The sequence below is a fragment of the Engystomops pustulosus genome, chromosome 1, assembly GCF_040894005.1.
Source record: "Engystomops pustulosus chromosome 1, aEngPut4.maternal, whole genome shotgun sequence".
In the NCBI taxonomy this organism is placed as follows: Eukaryota; Metazoa; Chordata; class Amphibia; order Anura; family Leptodactylidae; genus Engystomops; species Engystomops pustulosus.
Window position 1 is genome coordinate 144,484,252 of NC_092411.1, and position 23,642 is coordinate 144,507,893.

Below are 23,642 nucleotides of genomic sequence, written 5' to 3' on the forward strand. Positions count from 1 at the left end.
CTGCAATACAGTTGTTTTTAAAAACTGTTTAAAAATTCAAATCACCCCCCTTTCCCTACCACATAATGGACAATAGCGCCCAAATGTCCAAAACATTTACACCATTTTACATCACATAAACAATGTAATAAAAAGTGATCAAAATTTTGCACAGTCCTCAAAATGGTAAAATTAAAAAGTCGGCTCATTTCACAAAAAAAAAAAAAAAAGACACCTCACACTGCTCCGTACCAAAGTATGAAAAAGTTATTAGCGTCAAAAGATGGCAAAAAAATAATTAGTTTTTTCCGTACACATTCATTTAATTTTTGAAAATGTATCAAAACGCAATAAAACCTGGATAGATTTGGTATCACCGTGGTCGTATGGAACCCAAGAATAAAGCATAGGTGTTATTTGCAGTGCACAGTGGAAGTCATAAAAACTGAGCCCACAAGAACGTGACACGAATGCGTTTTTTTTTACCAGCTTCCCACAAGGCATGGAATAATAAACAACATCACTGAGAAGTAAAACGGAAAAATTATGGATTTTTTGAAGGTGGAGAGCGAAAAATGATGAAAAAACCCTACGTCCTTAAGGGGTTAAAGACCTGGCCTCAGGATAAGCATTCAATATCAAAGTGTTTGGGATCCAACTCTCATAGTTAGGCCTATATGATTGTGTACATTATATAGAAAGGAGCCTCAAAGTCGGGCAGATCCGACGAAATGCACACCTTGTACAGAAGGGAAGTCATTGCATTAAATGGATGAAATAAAAACTTTATTTTACTGGCATTTCTTTACATTAACTTCCTAGTACACAGATATAGGAATTTAAATGGGCCAATGAACATGCCCTGATTTTCACTAATATCTATGTGCAAGCTTTGAGTTTGAGCCAAAAAACTATTGCAGGTCCTATTTTTGCCTGTTTTTGCAATTCAAAGAGGTTTTTTTTTTAGCAAAAATATGGTTTACAACAGATAAAACACACTGAAAAAACACAATATAAATATATATATATATATATATATATATATATATATATATATATATATATTATATATAGTAAGTACACATTATAAAAAATATAAGCATTTTATATCCTGTAAACATGCAAATCTGGCTTAAATGGCACTCCTTCCTTTCTATGCCGGTTGTGTGCCCATACAGCATAGGGAACGCTAAATCCACAGAGGCGCCAAACAATTTCTGCAGAAAATGGAACAGAGCTTCACACAAATACACACTGGTAACCCAAATAAAAAACTATATAGCCACAAATCAAGCTAATGAGATAAAGTGTCACTTTTAGATGTGTGCCAATGTTTTAGCCGCACAATAACGGAACCTTCCACGGTTCATATGAATTTGAGCAAGAACGCCATAACATAGGTGTAAATAATAAGGGATGTTGTGAAATAAAAACTGAATTCAGGAACGTTTGTTTTTCGGGTTACATATAACTATTTGGACATTTTCTGGGTTGCTGTGTTAAAGGGGTTGTCCAAGAGTTGTGAAAAAAAACTGAAGGTGGCCGGAGGGGGCTGCTTAAAAAAATAAAGATCTACTTACCTTCCGGCGCCCTCCGGTGTCCCGCGCTGCTTTTACTCAGGTCCGAGCGTCATGTAAACAAACATGGCCGCAGGAGCAGTGCTGGATTCAGCTTCTAACAGGCTGTGGCCGGCCACGCCTATCCATCCCTATTCACAGCATTGTGCATGGGGGCTGGAAGGTTGTCGGGTCCGGCCGGAAGCTGAATCCAGCACTGCTCCGGCGGCCATGTTTATTTACATGGCGCCCGGACCAGAGCGACAGCAGCGCGGGACACCAGAGGGTGCCGGAAGGCAAGTAGATCTTTTTTTTTTTAAGCAGCCCCCTCTGGCCACCTTTAGTTTTTTTTCACAACTCTCAGACAAACGCTTAAATGTATAGCCACATTAGCAAAGAATATTGAATGTTCATCGTTTCATTCAATTTAACCCCTTAAGGACGCAGCCTGTTTGCAGGTTAAGGCTCGCAACTTTTTTTTGAAATTTGACCAGTGTCTCTTCCTGTGGTAATAACTTTTGAACACTGTTACTTATCAAAGCGATTCTGAGATTGTTTTTTCCCCACATGTTGTACTTCATTTTAGTGGTAAATTTTGGCTGATAAGTTTTGCGTTTATTTACAAAAAAAAGAAAAAAATGATGAATTTTTAGAAAAATTTGCCATTTTCAAAATTCAAAATCACCGCGTTTTCAGGCAGATACATTTACCACCTAAATAACTTGCAGAATAACATTTCCCATTTTTTGAAATGTTTGGATAATTTATTTTGACGTCACGCGGCCTACAATTCGAATAGCGATTTTCCGTATTTTCGGAATTGACTATTTTGGGGATAAATACTGTTTGAAATCAAATTTTACATATTTAGCAACAAAACCCCCTATATAACCAACCCATTTTCAAATCTGCACCCCTCAAACTATCAGAAACAGCATTTACAAAGATTGTTAACCCCTTGAGATCTTCATAGTAATTGAATCAAAATGGTGGTGAAATTTAGAATGGTCAAATTTTGTCGGTTATACGTTCATTTAGCCCTAAAATTTACACATTTCCAAAAGATAAAACTCACCATACAATTTGTTCTACAATGTGCAGCGACCCCCCACATGTGGACATTACTTGTGTTATGGGGGCACAGCGAGGCGCAGAAGGGAAGGAGCACCCTGCAGCTGCCAGGATTTTAGTTTTCTGGTTGCCCCCTTTTGAAGGCTATAAAATTTTCGCTTTTCCGTTATTTGGGCCATGTGACGGCATTTTTTTTGCGGGACGAGATGCTTTTTCCAGTGTTACCATTTTGGGGTTGGTATCACCTATTGTTGAAAATTTTGGAACTTTTTTTTGAGGTCATGAGTAGAAAAGCATCAATTCTGTACTGGATTTTTTACTTTTTTTTTTTTCGTGTTCACCGTATATCCTAATAATCATGTTATCTTTATTCTATGGGTCGATACGATTACGGGGATACCAGACATTAATATTTTTTCTTATGTTTTACTAAATTTGCCAAATAAAACCCTAATGTGGGGAAAAATCTATCATTTTTGCATCGCTGTCTTCCAAGTGGCATAACATTGTTACGTTTTTGGCTACAGAGCTGGTTCATGGCTTGTTTTTTGCGGGACATGTTGTTCTTTGCAACAATATCATTCTGGAGTACATATGTCTTGTTGATCACTTTTTATTGCATTTTTAGTGGGATATAATAGGTAAAAATCATAATTTTTGGCGGTTTTTTACATTTTTTTTTTACGGCGTTCATCATATGGGTTCAATTGTTATTTAGTTTTATTCTACGGATTGTTACGGACGCGGTAATACTATATATGTGGGGTTTGTGTTATGATTTAGACTTTTTTGAGCGTTATATGTCTCTTTATATGTTTTGGGGCTTATGGGCATTTTTAGTGATTTATAAAGTAATTTTTTATTGAAAAACATTATTTTGTACATTTTTTACATGATCCACCATGGGATATGAACAAGCAATCATCTGATTGCTTGTTCTTGATAATACTCTGCAATACTAATGTATTGCAGGGTATTATCAGTGCCAGCCTATGCAGATGCATAGGCTGACACTTTGCCTTTAAGATGACGTCACAGACGCCATCTTAAAGGTAAACCCTCCAGGCTTCTCTGGGGTCCCGATCGGACCCCAGAGGAGCCAAAACAGCGATCGACCCCCCCGAAAACGGTGCGGGGGGGGCGATCGTGGGGTAAAGACCCCCAGAAGGCATGTTAAATGCCGCGGTCGCGTTGACCGCGGCATTTAACGGGTTAAACACCCGCGATCGGAGCCCACTCCGACCGCGGGTGTTAGCCGGGGATGTCAGCGGTAAATTACCGCTGAAATCCTGCGGCTAACGATGCCGGTTCGGCTGCTATGCAGCGTTGAACCGGCATCGGCTCTGCGCCGTAGCTGTACTGCGCTGAGCGCTAATCGTCGGAAGCTGCGCAGTAAAGCTACGGCTCGGAGCGCTAAGGGGTTAAGGTAAAAAAAGATTGTTCAATACATGATGAGCAAGTGTGCTCGCCAATTGTTCTGGGTAGGAGATTATTTAATAACATGAAATTTTGCAACACATAGGGGCACATTTACTAAGGGCTTTAAGGCACCCTTTTGTCAGACTTTGCAGGTTTTTTATAGGCTAAAACGGATTGCACAGGTAGTTAAGAAGTGTCTGCGCTGCTATTGTGTCGAACGCAACCCTTTTGTGGTGCAGCTGCGCTGGCCTTCATGCGACACAGGGGGCGTGCAGTCGGTCGCTCCAATTGATTAGGACCAAGCGCCATATTTAACTTGCAAATTGTGTCACACTCCCCATGTTAAAGGTGCACAACAAAAAAATATGGTGAACTCTGTTGGTCCAGTGTGGGGAAGCTAATATTGTTGATAGATCCTGAGTAACAGATTAGTGGAAAACTCAACCAATAAACCGATGCTTGCTGGAATATACCGTATTTTTTGCCCTATAGGGCGCACCGGACTATAAGGCGCATTAGTCCGATGCGCCTTATATATGTAATAATTACATATATAAGGCGCATCGGACTATAAGGCGCGGGGTCCGGGGGCGTGGCGGAGGTCCGGGGGCGTGGCGGGGACCCGACGTGACGCGGTGACGGGACGCGACGCCGAGACGCGACGCGGAACGCAGGGAAGGTGAGCGGGAGGTGGAGGAGGGCAGCGGACCATACTTACATAGGTCCCCGCTACCGGAGACAGCAGATCTCCAGCGGGAACTGCAGACCACGCGGCAGAAGTTGTTCGTGCCGCGTGGTCTGCAGTTCCCGCTGGAGATCTGCTGTCTCCGGTAGCGGGGACCTATGTAAGTATGGTCCGCTGCCCTGTGCCCAGCGCCATACATAGGGCGCACCGGACTATAAGGCGCACTTTGGATTTCCACGGAAATCCAATGCTTTTAAGTGGGCCTTATAGTCCGGAAAATACGGTACACAGCTCCATGAAATGGATGGGTAACTGACGCTCCATCTTTTGAAATTAAAATAGAATATACAGTAACAAATGGACTGTATACAGACAGACTTTTTAGAAAGCTGCTTAATTTTTAATATAGGTAACAGATGAAGAATAAATAATAGAGCAAAAGGGATCCATTCCCTGATAAACTTCTATTAAAAGTACATACAGCGATATCCTCTACTCTGGTTTTCATTTGGAGGTTATCAGTTCATGTCTTACAAACATCACACGCCTTCTTTAGTGGTAAAACCGGACCCTAAAATCTGCAGTACCTTATATACTCGAGTATAAGCCTAGTTTTTCAACACAAAATTTGTGCTCAAAAACCCTAACTCGGCTTATACTCGAGTCAACTAAAAAAATAAAGTCAAAACTCACCTTTCTGACATCATCTGACATCATAGGTCCTCTTCTGTCTGAGACAGTCTGAGACAGAAGAGGACCTATGGGGGACGTGGGAAAGATGAGTACAGTGTTATTTTTTTCCTGCTACAGGGGCTGGGCAGGCTGTATGCTACAGGGGCTGGGCAGGCTGTATGCTACAGGGGCTGGGCAGGCTGTATGCTACAGGGGCTGGGCAGGCTGTATGCTACAGGGGCTGGGCAGGCTGTATGCTACAGGGGCTGGGCAGGCTGTATGCTACAGGGGCTGGGCAGGCTGTATGCTACAGGGGCTGGGCAGGCTGTATGCTACAGGGGCTGGGCAGGCTGTATGCTACAGGGGCTGGGCAGGCTGTATGCTACAGGGGCTGGGCAGGCTGTATGCTACAGGGGCTGGGCAGGCTGTATGCTACAGGGGCTGGGCAGGCTGTATGCTACAGGGGCTGGGCAGGCTGTATGCTACAGGGGCTGGGCAGGCTGTATGCTACAGGGGCTGGGCAGGCTGTATGCTACAGGGGCTGGGCAGGCTGTATGCTACAGGGGCTGGGCAGGCTGTATGCTACAGGGGCTGGGCAGGCTGTATGCTACAGGGGCTGGGCAGGCTGTATGCTACAGGGGCTGGGCAGGCTGTATGCTACAGGGGCTGGGCAGGCTGTATGCTACAGGGGTTGGGCAGGCTGTATGCTACAGGGGCTGGGCAGGCTGTATGCTACAGGGGCTGGCAGACTATATACTGGGAGGCTGTAACCAATGCATTTCCCACCCTCGGCTTATACTCGAGTCAATAGGTTTTCCCAGTTTTTTTGTGTTGAAATTAGGGGTTTCGGCTTATACTTGGGTCGGCTTATACTCGAGTATATACGGTACTTTGTTTCCCTCTGACTTATAGTGGTTTCAATAATTGTCAAGGCAGGAGCAATGTCAGGAAATGACATGTCTTAAGCTAAACTCAACTATTTAGCAAGGATGTCCTATCAGTAACTTTAACCAGTTACCGTATATACTTGAGTATAAGATTAGAAAAGATAGAGGGCTATCCTTACATACATTAGATGCACCTACCACCGGATCAACCTTAATAGGTCGATCCGTAGTGGTAGGTTTCCTTTAATGGATTAAACACCCAGGATCAGAGCTTCTGCGATCCTGGGCGGTAGCCCCATCACCAGAAGGATGCTAGGTCCTGCATTCTACTTCGGATGCGTCTCTAAAGTAAGGAGTCGTATCGGAAGTAGTAACTTTATGGACCTCCGTAAAAAGCTGATGTGGTGGTCATTAAGTTGTGAATCATAGAAAGAAATAGGCAGCATTAAAACATATATTCAAAATAAGTCCGTCCAATTATAGCAAAATCTTTAACAGACTCCCTCCACATACAAGATTTATAGACATTCCCATGGGGGGATTATAATAATTTTTTTTTCTTAAAGTGCTCGTAAGTGTCCCTTAGCTCATCAGTTGCACATATGAAGATCTATTAGCTGCTGAAATCAAGGTAAATTATCAAAATAGATTAAGGGCAGCTGCACATGACGGCACACGGCAGTACTAAATTCAATTCTTTTTAAAGGATTAATGCAAATTCCCTTTATTTTAATGAAAGATGCATTTGTTACATTAGAATGTAGTGTATGCCCTAGTCAAATCCATTTTCGTAGGCCTGTTGTCCAATAGAAGTCAATGGGTCAGTGAAAAAACACAGAAGGCATCCAAGTGCTATCCATTAAAAATGAATGGTTGCTACGATACACTATTGAATGACTGCAAAAATCAATTTTTAAGGTATCTGTTAAAAAAAGAAAAAAAAAATAGACACGGAAGATTTCATCAATTTTTCTTTTCATCTGTGAAAAACGGATGCCACCTTCCGTTTTTTTGCATGCAGGTACCCTAAGGACAAGAAAAACAGGTCTAAGAAAAACACTCCATGTGTTGGGTTGGGGTGTTTCTGGATAAAACCTCATATTAGTGGATTGAACGGACATGCTGAGGTACAGGAAATACCTCTAGCGTGCACACACAGGGCAGTTTTCTCAGACTGCACTTGCTTGTGGGCAACCAGCTTAACACATGCTAATTCATTAACATCACACACTAGACACCTATGATCACAACAGACGATAACAATGCTACAGAAAACAACATGCTTGACAATACATGTCACAACCTATCTAGACCACCCACTAGTGGCACAGAGTATGTGTTAAAAAAACTGAACTGTACCATAGACTTCAATGAATATACTACATGTTAACTGACAACAGTATCCCAATGGCAATGACAAGAGGGATCACTTTCAGGTCCAGAGGAAGATAGGATGGGTTAGTAAAGAGCAGTCTATGCCCTCCTCCCGTCTGTTATCCAGCAAACACCATGCTGCTCGTAGATAGAGCAGGGTTTCAAGTTTGACAGGTTCCCTTTAATCAATGCTTATTTTCTTGCTTTGGGGTATAGGTGTAGTGAGGTTAAAGCTGGTTATTCACTAGTTAGTCTTCTCTGTCAACTAACATGCAGCAGTTAATCATGCCAGAAAAAAAATCCAGCAGTCTCATCTTTATCTTCGCCAACATCTGCTGGAAAGTTCAAAAAGCCTCCAAAAACATTAGATGGTTGGCATTCCTGCTACAAATGTTCAAGACCTGCCAACTAAACATACATCTACTTAAAGTTATACATATAATCATATAAAATCTTTATTAGAGATGATCAAACCTGTAGTTTGAGTTGGGGCTCGGCCACACGCCCCCTGGCCATGGCTAGTACCTAGATACGTCCATTCGCCGCATTGGTTTTCCGGCCGCCAATCCAACTATGATTCCAGGTTGTGTGAATGAACCTGAACACCGAACCTCAACTGAAACTACTGGTCCACTCATCTCCCATCTTTAGATATAAATTAATCATTTATTTAAGTTCATTAAAGAGTTCAGGAAATTATTTATCTCCCAGAGTTTATTATGTGTATGTTTATTTCAATGTTATGAAGGAGTCGGTTTAGATCTGTGGCTACACCTGTAACTTAACTCCTCTCGGATGGCCCACTGACTTGAGATGTCAGTGGACGCAGGTCCGGAGTCTTTAGACGTCACTGTAGTTTTCTACTGCTCCCGCGCAAGACCCTAGGTAGAACGCAGATGCGGTCTCCCTTCTCTACTCCTCACAGAATTGCGCTGAATGAGCGCAATGCAGGGAGGAGCAGATCCGGCAGTCACGTGACCACCGGGTCTAAAGGGGTTAAAAAGAGCTGCTGGGTCTAATTAGACCCAGTCCAGCTCTGATCAGAATGCTCAGTCACAGGTGGTCATTGTAAAACTTTTATGACCTCATGGGGGAAATATAAAGTAAAAACACACACACAGAAAAAATATTCATAAATATTCATAAAAATACAATGTCAATTCCCCATATAATAAAAAAAAAAATCCCCCGCTACACTACAAAAAGCATCACCATAGTCTCCCCGTTTGCCAAGACTATACATAGTCCAGTGCGCCTTATATATGAACCTCATTTACAGACAACAGCTGCCTTGAGCTGTGCACAGGTCTGCCACCTTCTGGTCATTCATCCTTATAATCAGGTGCGCCTTATTGTCTGAAAAATACGGTATATATAAAAACGACTGAAACAAAATAGGGAATTTATTAATAAAAAATAAATAAAAAGTCATTTAAATTACAAAAACAAACCCTTTTTTCCCACTTTTAACCTCAACTAAATATGAAAAAAAGGTAATACTTTTTTAACTAGCTCCATGTGTCCCGAAAAAACACATCGCAAAAAAAATTTAAGGTAGCATGCAAAAAAAAAAAAAAAATGGCTCTTACGAAAATTCACTAAAATGCCAGTCACTAGAGCCTTTTCAGGCCGCATCACTAAGGGGTTAACTCCCATCACAACAAATGCATCTTAAAATCCAGAGTCTACCATCACCCAAATGTTAGATGGCGAATCTAAGGTAATACAACAAGCCAGATGGTCTGACTAATTTGCTCTGAGGGGCACATTTAAAAAGCGTAGCACACTATGATGATGTAAATTCGGTCCCTTCATTACACCAGATACAATGACGTTTAACCTTACACCAGGCCCAGCCTGGCTTAGAATTGCACTATTACAAGCAGACGTGCAAGTGTGCAGACGTGGAAGTATCGTAAAGAGAGAAATAATCACAGTTCACAAGGAATTGTGATCATTTCAGGACTGTGTGTGGAAGTTACCAAACACTACTCATTTCAGCAGTTCTAGGTTTGGTCCAGCAAATGCAACAAAAGGTACAGACTATGTCAGAGAAAACAATGTCAGAGCTCATGCATCAGAATTTTCACTAATAGCCAGAGAAAAGGTACAACATTTTAAGGAGATTTCAAAACAGAAGTTTTGAAGGGTTCCAATACCCATTTCCGAGTGCTTAACATGTTGAAGAGCAGCTTACAAATGAGGAAGATACATTTGTCTCCCCCATGTAAACAGGAATGCAGTACAACAATAGAGTAATCGTATGTACCCATAAATCACCCCGATGATCACGCTACAAACATAAATACAATAGTTAACAGCTCTATATAAAACACTATAATGATATCCACTACTAACAATAGATTGTCAAATCTGTATAGAGTATGCATAGAAGCTCCATAGACCTCAATGGTTTGGCACCCGTCCATTGCTGTCTATGTCCATAAGACATCTGTATAGTTTGTCACTAAATGTGGCAACTAGCACTCAGACCAGCTCACAGTACCCATTATCAAAGAGAAGGGAAAAAAATAATTATCAAAAATTAGAAAAGTTATAATTTCTCTATCTGGTTTTTAAAAATAGTTCTCCTTAAAAAACAACCAACAGACAATTATTGCCTTGTCCCATTTTAACCCTTTCCCTGCCAAGATTGAATATTGGGTATAGCAGGAATGGTACTTGTTACGGTCAGCGCACACGGATTTCTCACATATACAGAATGTTAGGTGAAGGATTTTTATTCGGTATAAAAGATAAAAATCCTTCACCTAACATTCTGTGTATGTGAGAAATCCGTGTGCGCCGACCGTGACAAGTACCCAATTCGATTCCAAACCAGTTTGGCAACCGCGTCTTGACTACCCTTGTCCACCGGCAGCACCAGTAAAAACCAAATATCCAACCCTTTATACCTACATTAGAGTTGTGCCTAACAGAGCACAACCAGATCCGATGAGCCTCTTGCTAACCGTCCTAACCATCACCGCAAGTCACAACTCTACTACTCTATGAATGCTATCTGGTCATCCCTTGTCCGCCCTTCTATACCTTACTTCCTTCCCAACAAAGGATGGCACCTCTACAGCCAAGGATGTATGAGATGCATCCTGTATTCTACCCTGTTTCCCCGAAAATAGGGGCACATGTATCATAGTTTGGTCTCTCTGAGGTGAATTTTAGAGACTTTTGGCGGCTAGTTTTTGCACCTTATGTATGATCATGCGTTTTTATTTGTGATACATGTTCAGTTTTTCCTAACCTGGCAGGCTCAAATTTTGGCTTCTTTTTGAGACTTTTTGTTGCAAATGTCTCAAATCCACATGGACATAAGCCAAGTAAGGGGTTATATACAGGAGTGGACACTACTGTTAATTTGGGATTTAACATGTTTCATTTTTAATGCATTTTGAAACGAATTACAACAACTGAGGAGAGGCAATTTGCCTTATTTCATTACTTTTAACATTTGAATTTACAAAACACATAGTAAACGCAATGTTAACACGTGTTAATGCAACGTTTATATTGAGTTTTGTAAACACAAATGTTAACAGTAATGAAATAAGACAAATCACCTATCCTCAGCTGTTGTAATTAGCTTCAAAATGCATTATAAACACAATTAAACTGCTACGTGTGACCTCACTCTTAGAGGTAACCAATAAAATAAAAAAATTAAAGAATTTTGGCAAAAGAGGTTACTGTGCAAAATGTTAAACATTTAAAGCATGTGGAATAATTCCAATTTACACGTTAAAATCGGGTCCATGAAAAAAAAAAAAAAACTTCCTTTGCACCTGGACCAGGTGCAGATTTGTGTCTAAAAAGTCACAAAAAAGGCTCTAAAAAGCGAAGTGAAAAGTTGCACGGAACATCTGGAAAACAAAGATACATAAGGCACACTGCAAAGGTGCAAACAGGGCGTACTTGAAAAAGAACAGAGTTAAAAGTCGCAAAAATGGCAAAAGTCACTAAAATCAGACAATTTGGCTAGCTGAAACTATGATACATGTGCCCCACTGTCTTATTTCAATTTTTGCTCCTAAAGACGCACTTGTTCTTATTTTCAGGTATTTGTTCATTTTCGATGGGGGAAATTCACATTTAATGTTGAACAACATAAAAATTCCATTTACTATTATACTTTAGTTATGTCTCCACAAACTTTAGCAGAGCCAGACAAACTCTGAATTCCATAAAAAAAATTTTGTGACCATTTCCAACAATCTATGGTACATTTGCCGATCCTGTTTTGCACTCCCCCCACCACTTATTATATAGCCTCTCCCACGCCCTCTCAAAGACAGGTGGTGACGGCAGCCGCCTGCCTGCAGGTCTTGCATATTCATGACAACTCTATTCCTTGTGCAGCCACAGTAGTAACCAGCGACATTGGAATCATTTAATATGACACATATATTGTTTTAGTTTTTGATCCAATGTATATTTCACAAGATTTCCCACCATCCTGACCTAGAAATGAGATTCTTCTCTTTCAAAGGAAAAAAAACCCTGAGATTCTAGGTGCCAGGGATCCAAAGTTATAACCTCTGAAGCATGCCCACCCCTCCAGCTTCTTAGGCAGAAGGATGCAGTGAGAAACTGGAGGAGGGTGCAAAGGGGAGCTTTATTGACTTTATCTGTTGCAAATTTTGGAAAGCAATAACATTTTCATGTTATTAACCCTCTCCTACTAATAACAATCAGAGATCACATACCTATTTTTCTTGATATACACATTTCTAGCATGATATCTAATATAAAAAACCGAGTGTATGTATGTATGTATGTATGTATGTATGTATGTATGTATGTATGTAAGTAATAATAATCATAATCTTTATTAATATAACACCATCAAATTCCGTAGCGCTTAACAAATCATAGGGGACATATACAAATATAATATTACATTACAAAGAACGAACAGTCATATGGAACAATAGGAGGGAGGGCCCTGCTCACAAGAGCTTACAGACTATGAGGATGAGGGTCATGACACAAGAGGTTGTAGAATGGTCCAGCCATTCTTTATAAGGGAACAATATAATATAATTTAATAAATAATTTACTAAACAATGATGTTGCTGCTTGAACCAGCCATCAGCTGCCATCTTATTTACAGGGTCCTAGGTGAAAAAGACTGCAGAGAAGCCTGGAACTTATTATATATCTGCTGTTTGCCGAATAACAGACGGGAGATAGGACATAGGATGGATTAGTAAAGGGAGAATTGACGTTTAATGCAGTTAGCCAGTGTGATAGGCTTGCCTAAAGAGATGGGTTTTAAGAGCATGTTTGAAGCTTTGGAGGGTGCGTATTAGTCTGAGAGTCCAGGGGAGGGCATTCCAGAGAATTGGAGCAACTCGGGAGAAGTCCTGGAGACGTGCATGAGAGGTTCAAATTAATCTAATATCACTGGCAGATCGAAGAGCATGGGTAGGGCAATAGAACGAAATGAGAGAAGAAACATGGGGAGTAGCAGCATTATCAGAGCTTTGTGGATGAGGGTTATTATTTTAAAGTGAATACGGAAGGAGACAGGTAGCCAGTGCAGTGATTGGCACAAACTGGAGGCATCCGTGTAGCGTTTGGTCTGAAAGACAAGCCTGGCTGCTGCATTAAGAATAGATTGTAGAGGAGAGAGTTTAGCGAGTGGAAGACCAATTAGTAGGGAGTTACAGTAGTCTAGTCGAGAGTGAATAAGTGCAACAATTAGCATTTTAGAAGTTTCAATTGTCAGAAACGGTCGGATTCTGGAGAGGTTTCTGAGATGCATGCGGCAAGAGTGACCCAGAGGTCAGAGTCCAGCACAACCCCAAGACAGTGGGCCTGCTGCCTCGGTGCTATAGTGATCCCACAGACTGAGATGGAGAGGTCAGGGTTAGGGAAGTTAGTAGATGGTGAAAAGACATAAAGTTCAGTCTTAGAAAGATTAAGTTTCAAGAAGAGAGAGGACATGATGTCAGAAACATTCACTAGTGTTCTGGATTAATGCAGGGGTGATGTTACATGCAGAAGTATATTGCTGGGTGTCATCTGCATAAAGATGATACTGGAAACCAAATCTGCTGATGGTCTGTCCAATGGGGGCAGTATAGAGGGAGAATAGAAGAGGACCTAGGACTGAGCCCTGAGGAACCCCGACACTGAGAGGAAATGTCTCAGGTAAAACGGTTCCAGTTGCCAATGAAAACCAATCAAAGATCAGCTTTAATTTTATAAACAGCTGTGCAAAAAGGAAACTTGAGCACTGATTGGTTGCCATGGGCAACTATAGAAGTTCTGCTCTCAGACATTTCTGATAAATCTCCCCAGAGACAAAGTGACATAGACAGTCAGAGACTGTCACAGTCAGATACAGTGGCAGTCACTGAAAGAGACTGTCGGAGGCAGTCATTAAAAGAGACTGAAACATACTGGTAGGTTGATTAGATTGTGAGCACCATTGGGAACAGGGACCAATTTGGCAAAAGCTCTGAGTAGCGCTGCGGAATCTGAGTGCGCTATATAAATAAAAGAATTATTGTTATTACTGTCAGATTCAGTCACTGAAAGAGACGGTCAGAGGCAGTCACCGAAAGAGACATAAAAGAGATAGATACATATAAAATATTTTTTGTTAACCCATTCTATTTCATTATAACAGTTATTTTCTATCCGATATCTACAGCTAGTAACTAACAAATGGATTGAACTTTGATATATCAGGGTTTTTTCATTTTTATTTTTACTATTTTTCAGACTCCCTAGGGTACTTTAACCATACGTTGTCTGTATGATCCTATCATATACTGCCATACTACAGTACAGCAGTATATGGGGATTTTACTCCTCATTCATTACAATGTGCTGATAGTACTTTTTTTTTTTTTTTTTCAATAACACCCTGTCTTGTGGCCAAGTATGTAAGCATGTAAATTAATTTAAGAGGCTACTGGGGCATGTACTAGTCTTAGCTCCTAGTGCCCGACCAGGCTAGTAAACGCCCCAAGTAGCCTCTGCAGTTAATTTAAAAATGACTAAAATAAAGTTTTTACAGATTAGGTTCTACAGATCTACTTCTGATAGAAGATTCTTCATGGTAGGTTTCCTTTAAGCAGATGTGCTACACCCTTCACTGTGTAGAACGACTGAACGCAGAAGTCAGCACTGCAGAAGTGACCAACTCTATGGCTTCATATTTTCCTGGTCGAAAGCAGTTACTAAGAGATAATTTACATGGCTCATTTGAAGCTTAATTTTGATACATATTCAGTTTCCTTTAACTACAGGACAAGATAGGTTATAGAAAATGTCACCAGAAAACAACCTTTTTGAAACAAAGTTTTAGGTTAAATATATTTTGAGGGCGCATTGATGAGTTAATAATAGTACAGTGTGCACTTTTTCTTTGCAACAGTCAACTACTTAACATCACAAAAATAGATTACAGACTAGATTACTATTAAAGAAACAATGGAAAAAAAACAGCACTGACCATAGATGCTGTCATAGCTTATTCACGCTTTCTTTTCTGCACAGAATATGTGTAGAAAAACACTCCATAGACATCAATGTTACAGCTCCAGTGTATTGCTATCTATGTCCATAAGGCATATGCTGTAAAGCATATCACTAAATGCTGTTGTCAGAGCAGAGAAGATGGGAGCTCCTGTGATCTTGATCAAAAATGGGCAACATAAAATACCATCAGAAAATAAAAACAGAAGACAATAAATTATATATACCTTCACTATATGTAACTGATGTTCACACACTTAAAACAAAGCCTAAAAATGGCTTTGTCTACACCCTGAACCATTTCAGTACTTTATAAACTTTACTTCACATTGCCTGGCTCCCTGCCTCAGGGGTGAGTCCCAAGAGAGGGGGGTAGTTGCAACAGCCTTGATGCATTCTACCTCTCCTCCACACTTATCCAGCTCCTTCTGCCCCTACCAAATGCACATGACAGGAGGAACGAGCTTGCTGCATGGGACAACGGAATTTGGATGAATGAGGTGGAGAAGAGGAATGCATTGAGGAGACAGACACAGTTTTAGAAAGTACTGAAACAATTCAGGATCCCATAAAAGGCATTTTTAAATTATCAAAGCCTAGGCAATAGGAATCTGTCACCAGCTAAAAATTACATTCACAGTGACAGGTTTGCATTTAGTTGTTCACACTCATAAACTAATACTTTGTTGTCATTTCCATAACACTACACAACAAACACAAATGTAATTTAGCGATTTTACACCAAAGTAATCTTTTTTGCCAGTAATTGTAATGAAGATAAGAAGTGAATTCATACAGTGTTTTGTGAAAGTACTTGGCCCCCTTGAACTTTTTTTGCCACATTATAGGCTTAAAACAAAGATAGAAAATTGCAATTTTTAGTGAAGAATCACCAAAAAGTGTGACACTATTGTCAAGTGGAACGAAATTTATTGGATATTTTAAACTTTTGTGAAAATTAATAAAATGAAAAGTGGGGAGTGCAAAAATATTCGGCCCATTTACTTTCAGTGCAGCAAACTCACTCCAGAAGTTCAGTGAGAATCTCAATGATCCAATGTTGTCCTAAATGACTGATGATGATGTATATAATCCAACTGTGTGTAATCAAGGCCTCCGTATAAATAAACCTGCTCCGTGGTAGTCTCAGGGTTCTGCATCATGAAGACCAAGGACCACACCAAGCAGGTCCGTGATAATGTTGAGCAGCAATATTATTAAAATGGAAGGAGTATCAGACCACTTCAACTCTAACAAGAACTGGCCATCCCTCTAAACTTTAATCTCAAACAAGGAGAAGACTACAGCCAAGAGGCCGGAGATAAGTCTGGATGAACTGCAGAGATCTACAGCCGAGGTGGGAGAGTCTGTCCATAGGACAATAATCAGCTGTACACTGCACAAATCTGCCCTTTATGGTAGTGGCAAGAGGAAAGTCATTTCTCAAAGATATCCACTTGTTTAACCACTTCGCGTCAGTGTTTTTTTTTTCATTTTTCACTCTCCACCTTCAAAAATCTATCACTTTAAAATGTTTCCATGTACAGAGCTGGGTGAGGGCTTATTTTCTGTGTAACAAATTTTACTTCTCCGTGACATTATTTAATATTCCATGCTGTGTACTGGGGAGCTGGAAAAAAAAATTCCAAATGTGGGGAAATTGGGGAAAAACCGCATTTGCATCACTTTCTTGTGCTCAGTTTTACCACTTTCACTGAGCTCCAAATAAATACTTTATTCTTTGGTTCGGTACAATCACAGTGATACCAAATTTATATAGGTTTTATTGTGTTTAAATACATAAATGAAAACAATGTGTATGAAAAAAATGTGTTTTGCCATCTTCTGATGCTAATAGCTTTTTCATACTTTAGTGTATGGAGCTGTATAAGATGTAATTTTTTTTTAAAGATAGGCTGACGTTTTCATTGCCACCTTTTGATCACTTTTTATTACATTTTTATGTGATGCAAAATGGTGTATCTAGGGTTTTCTAACACTGGATGGTCTGATTGTACATACCATATACTGCAATACACCTGTAATGGCAGTATATGGCATCTTTACATAGGATTCATTACAATACAGCGCATTGTAACGAATCCCAGTAGCCATCCCCAATGACGTCACGGGGAGCTGCAATCTCAACAAAGATCGCGGTGCCCATGTGATGCGGTTAAAGTTTGTCACAAGCCACCTGGGAGACACCAAACATGTGGAAGAAGATGCTCTGCAGATGAAACCAAAATCGAACTTTTTGGCCACAATGCCAAACAATATGTTTGTCGTAAAAGTAACACAGCTCATCAGCCTGAAATGTGGCAAAACTTAGAAAAATTCAAGGGGGCTGAATACTTTTGCAAAGCACTGTACATTAAGGCTGCAGAACATAAGTGGATGGTGTTAAGGTGATATAGGATGCTAATTATTATAAAATGGTGATTTAATGGTATAGGGGTGCTGTCCAGGACCATGTTGAAAAAAACGTAAAATACTTAAAGGAAATCTACCATTTAGAATGGCCGGGGTAAGCTGTAAGTACCGAGCACCAGCTCAGGGTGAGCTGGTGCCGGTACTTACTTTCGTTAGTGTTATAAACCGCGGTAACACTTTTTAAACTCTAGACCAGAACAGGCTTCGGCGCTGCGCACGCAGCGCCGAAGCCTCTCCAGCTCTAAAGTTTAAAAAGTGTTAAAACCGCAATACCGCGGTTTATAACACTAACGAAAGTAAGTACCGGCACCAGCTCACCCTGAGCTGGTGCTCGGTACTTACAGCTCACCCCGGCCATTCTAAATGGTAGGTTTCCTTTAAAATTTGCCATAAAGCCAAGGTGCATTGCCCAATTTCAGAACTGGGCATAAGTTGGGAGCAGCAGAGATGTGTCCAATGAGAGATTATTGTTGTTTGTTTTTAATCTAGCACTCTACCCATCTAATATAGATTTTACCTATTCTGACAATATGTTATGAATATTTTAGCCCTGAAAACAGATTACAGTTGAACAGAAGGGTAACAATATTGGGTGTTATGCCAAGAGACTGAAGCATAAAAGTGAGAATAAAACAGCATGAGGAGATAGCATTAGTAGAGCTAAGACACACAAACCCTCTATATGTGTAAAACAGGCTACAGAGAGCATCACATTGCAATTGATCTACACTATAATATTTTAAAGGGCATTTGTTGATGGCAGGTCAAGAACAGGGTTCGATATGAGCTGCACTTTTGTAGAACAGTTCATAAAAAGCACATGGAATCTAGCATGTTAGTGACAAGTCATGTCATATTGATAAGGTATACATTTGACAATTTCCATATTGGTTCTAAACAAACACAGCAACATTTTTGGAGCAATGGCAAATATTGTTATAAAAAGTGTCTGCAAACAAATGCCTCTGTTTACCCAGCAACGTCCTAGAAACTAAGCAGAACTGTGCAACAGTAACAATACAAAAGTTACAATCTCCCTGTTGATTATTAGAAACAGTGTCAGTGTGAAGACAGCAGGAGACTCAATAGGACCATTCTATAATTCAGAGACAGATGGGTGGTGGGTGCACATCACTCAGCATTCAGGAAAGCTTATCACATGAAATATGGTACCCTACACTAGAACCTTGACCAGCAATATTCACCACACACAGAGTTACTGCAAGAGGAATGCTGTGCCAGGCTAGCTTGGGCATGAAGGTAACAGGTGGCTGTAGAATTAAAGCGGAACACTGCCCAAACCTGAAAACACTAAGAATTCCACTGAATCGCTTCGCCTAAGGTCAAACACACACATTTATGTCCAAGAAGTTCGCTGTCAGAAGTTCAGGTGCTGAATCCCACTACCCATATGAATCCTAATTGTAGGGATCTGTGATGTTAGGATACTTGCAGATATTCGAGTCTTTATACTGCAATATCTACTAAAGTGGCCAGTAACAACTAGTTTGCAAGTTAGAGAAAGAAAATAATCTATGACTTCTATGTCAAGTGCATAAAAGCATCAAAAACAACTCTCAGGCATACAAAAACTAGAAAATCACAATGGCACTGGACATCTTTGACTTGTGAGATTCTAACTTCTAAGAAATGTAGAGACTGTGAAAATTTCGTTTTAAACAACCATGCAAAAATAAGCCAGAAAATAAAAGATATAAATAATAGGGAAGTTGAGGACAAACCAGCAAAAAAACAAAAAACAAAACTGGAAGCAGAAATTGTGATGCAAGAAATATAAAAAGTGTAAGGGCACCGCTGTCGTAGGAGCCTGGAGCTATTTTAATGATGGGCGTAAGGTATTAAAGCAAACATGGTTTGCCAAGTTTGGCAAGCAACAGGATAAAATAGATGCAAACTTACAATATATGGCCTTCTACTATTGGGAATGGAAGAAGCTCTAAGAACCTGGCAGATAAAGTTGTAAAAGGGTCCAATAACTATGACTTTCCCATTACAGGAGAAGTCAGTGCCAGGGCCTGGTGATGGACTTGGCATTTGCAGCACAGGTCTCCAAGAGGTGTAAGGAAGTGCTCCATGAGCATTGCCTGCTGAGACCATGTAGAAGATCACAGGAGATCAGTTAGGCACGTGAAAATAGGATGTCATGGGCCTGAAATGTGTCAGGTGGATGGAGGCCTACAAGGGTGGGATAACCATGCCACAACAAGTGGGGAAGAGTAACAGGGTTACTCACGTATTGGCATTGGAGGAGGACAGGAGAAGACACATGCAACACTTGTGTAAAAAATGGTGGAGAAAAGTAACACAGAGTTGGCAGCGGTTGAAAAGAAGAAGGGTAACAATATGGGGTGAAATGCCAAGAGGCTGAAAAAGTCACAATACAACAGGAGGAGGTAGGTTAAACAGACCACTGACCATAGCCATGGCTCCTAAGAGGTGCCCAACCACACATGTACACAGGAGACAGAGGGCATGGACAAGTAACTGGGCGGCAGGTGAGTGAAGGGTAAAAGGGCAGTTGTGCAGCATCCTAGAGGCACTATCCAGTCCCCCAGGAGGCCATGAGCCAGGGGGTCTGTGGAGAGCACAGAAAGTAGGGAGGGGGAGCAGGATGGAGGCATTACATGACTGAGGAGAGCCATGAGGGCTGGTGGCATGGGGCATCCACATGCAGGAGGGCATTAAAGAGAGACGAAGATGTGCTCTATGAGAAAGGGGGAGGGCTGAGGAGGGGGAGCTCAGATCCCAGTGCCCCTCTCCCTCACTTTGCAGGGTGGAATCAGACACTGACCTGCTGCAATTCTCCTGCTGGAGCGGCTGCTCTACTTGCTGGATCTTGTGTCTCTGGAGAGGAAGCCGCCGCTGCTTGCTGGAGGGGCTCTCACCACCGGCCACAGCACAGACACACAGGGCAATAGGAAAAGCCTCGCTGTGTGTCTGTGCAGCTGGCAAAGCCAAGGAGGGGGTTATGTGTGGGGGTGCGGAAACCCCGTGGAAGGAGCGGGGTGCCAGGGGGGCTCCCGTCTTCCCAATGCGTCCCCCCTTAGTTAAAATAAGAAGAGAGAAAAATGAGGAGGAAAAAAATTCCGGCTGGAGTTTAAAACAAAGAGGCGGAAATAGCCGAGTCGTGCCGAGGAGAGCCGAATGTATGAGCTGCGCCTGCGCCTGCCGGAGGGGGGGAGGACAGCACGGAGGGGAGGAGGGGAGGCTTGGGATTGTCCTTCTCTAATGCAGGGAGAGGGAAGGAGGAGAGGTGTGAGGTGCATGTGAGAAGCCAGCAGATGTTACTTACTTGTGGTCACCTCACCTCCTTCTACTACTATCATATGTCTGCCTATAGTACAGTAAGGGGCATCTTGTGTGGAGAAGTTGGCTAATTCCTGCAACATAGTTGAGATTTTAGGTGTATACAGAATACAGGTGGGACCTGCAATGGCTTCACACATCTACTTTATCCTGTGGACACACAGGGGTACAGACAGGAGGAACTACAATGGTTATGAATGGTTCCCCCCAACTCATTGATATTTTATTAGCTGGAGGTAATACAGACTGGCCATTGACAGTGATCTATTACCCCCAGGGGGCTGATCCTACTATCTCCCCCAATCTCCAACACCGACATTCTCAGTTTGGTGGAGTTGGAGAGCAGAGTGTTAGGATGATGCCACACATGGCGTTTTGAACTCGTTTTTGCTTTTTAAGCAGTCCGTTAAAAAATGCACACGTTTTTTAAAAACACACGCGTTTTTGACAGGTTTGACCAATTATCTTAATTAAAACTGGTCAAAAACTGATGCGTTTTCAAAAAACGCCATGCATTTTTTTTAACGCATGCGTTTTTAACGGACTGCTTAAAAACGGACCAAAAACGGGTTCAAAACGCCATGTGTGGCATCACCCTTAACGATCTGTTCACATAACTGTTCCCATAAACACAATTCCCTCCCCAATCTGCCCCTATCCTTATGTTATCTTTGTGTTGAGTTGGTAGTGCCCGCTGTCTGTGGAGGACATAGTAGTGCGGAGGAGGTAGTAGTGCTCCCATGTGTGGAGGAGGTAGTAGTGCAGATGAAGTAGTAGTGTGGAGGAGGTACTAGTGCACCCGTTTGTGGAGGAGGCAGTAGCGCACCCGTGGGTAGAGGAGGTAGTAGTATAGAGGAATTAGTAGTGCAAGCCATCTGTGGAGAAGGTAGTAGTCCACCTGTGTGTAAAGGAGGTAATAGTGCACACCGTCTATTGAGGAGGTAGTAGTGCAAACCGTCTGTGGAGGAGGTAATAGTGCGGATTAGGTAGTAGTGCATGCTGTGTGTGACGGAGGGAGTAGTGCCCACATGTTTGGATGAGATAGTTGCGCATGCTTTGTTTGTGTTCCCCCCCCCCCCCCCATTGCCCATTTCCCCTTTTTCAGGTCAGAGAAAATCATAGCCCATAAAACCTTTACTGCCAAATAAGAGGACAAGGTATGGCGTGAAGATGTGTAAGTTCAGAGTGTATGTAGGGAAAGACTCAAGTATAGTATAGACTTCTGTAACAGGCGGCAGGACACGGCCATGTTATCTGTCGGCAGGCACTTAGTATGACGCGGCCGCTGCCGACGTCATACTATGCGCCTGCCGGCTGTGAGATAATATGGCCGCATCCTGCCGCCTGTTACAGATGACAGAAGAGGAGCCGGGAAGCCAGAAGAGGAGCCGCTATGACATCGGGGGAGCAGCGCTGTGCATCGGTGCCACTGGAGGGTGAGTATGTAAGCTTTTTTTTTGTTTTTTAAGTGCTGGGCTGGCTGTATACTTCGGGGGCAGAATGGGCTGGCTGTATACTACTGGGGTAGGCTGGGCTGGCTGTATACTACTGAGGCAGGCTGGGCTGGCTGTATACTTTGGGGCAGAATGGGCTGGCTGTATACTACTGGGGGCAGAATGGGCTGGCTGTATACTACTGGGAAGGCTGGGCTGGCTGTATACTACTGGGGCAGGCTGGGCTGGCTGCATACTTCTGGGGCAGAATGGGCTGGCTGTATACTACTGGGGGCAGGCTGGGCTGGCTGTATACTTCGGGGGCAGAATGGGCTGGCTGTATACTACTGGGGGCGGGCTGGGCTGGCTGTATACTACAGGGGGCAGAATGGGCTGGCTGTATACTACAGGGGGCTTGCTGGCTATATACTGGGGGGGTCTGTGACCAATGCATTTCCCACCCTCGGCTTATACTCGAGTCAATAGGTTTTCCCAGTTTTTGGTGGTAAAATTGGGGGTCTCAGCTTATACTCGGGTCGGCTTATACTAGAGCTCCTTCTGTGCTGGTGGTTCACAGACTATGAAGTCAGCTGCTTGCCGACGTCATAGCCTTTGCGAAGCTGGTGGGCACAGAGCTGTCATCACTGGCTCGACTGCTTTAAGTAGTGGAGCTGCGGGGGAGTGTCACAAAGGTGAGTACATGGTTTTTTATTTTTCAACTGGCCCCACTAGGAGTCTGGTCCACGAGCCAGGTGCGGCCATCAAAAGAGCCTGACCCCTGCATTACAGTGAAGGGGGTGTTCTAAGGCAGGGAAAGCTTGACTTCAGTGTTAAAGTCCTGCCTCCTTAATTTCATAAAACTAGCACATACTGCTAGTTGTTTATGAGACCAATTTCTGATGACAGGTTCCCTTTAAGTACAAGGACAAGAGAGACGTCCAAGTTCGAGGCACCAGTACAGTAACCCAAAGCACAAATGACAGTATGTGGAAAAAATATACTCTGTAACGTGGTCTAAGACTAGGAGTTCTCCTATTGCTCCATAAAGCTCAAGTGAATAGTGTCCAAGACAAGGTTGACGATAATAGATATCAAGTTGACTGAATACTTTACTCCAAAGTTATTCATACAACGTTCACATTTTCAACAACATATAATGAAACTTTCCAAGTAACATGGTAATAGCTTGCAATTTTTAGACCAAAGACATTGTGAGCAAATAAATGTTCATTCTTACTTGCATTTGCGTAGAAAAGTCTATCCGGTTTATGTCCAATTTGTGCAACTCACGTGTCTCCAT

At 42.0% G+C, this 23,642-nt stretch overlaps 1 protein-coding gene across 1 annotated transcript in view; it reads right to left on the reverse strand.

Moving 5' to 3' along the window:
- The window catches only part of PCGF3 (polycomb group ring finger 3), a 42,954-nt gene extending 22,193 nt beyond the window's left edge, over positions 1-20,761 (reverse strand). The window contains exon 1 of the mRNA XM_072155361.1: positions 20,395-20,761. The gene's annotated coding sequence lies outside the window, so the exon portion shown is untranslated. The remainder of the gene's footprint in view (positions 1-20,394) is intronic.
- Between the last annotated feature and the right edge of the window lie 2,881 nt (positions 20,762-23,642).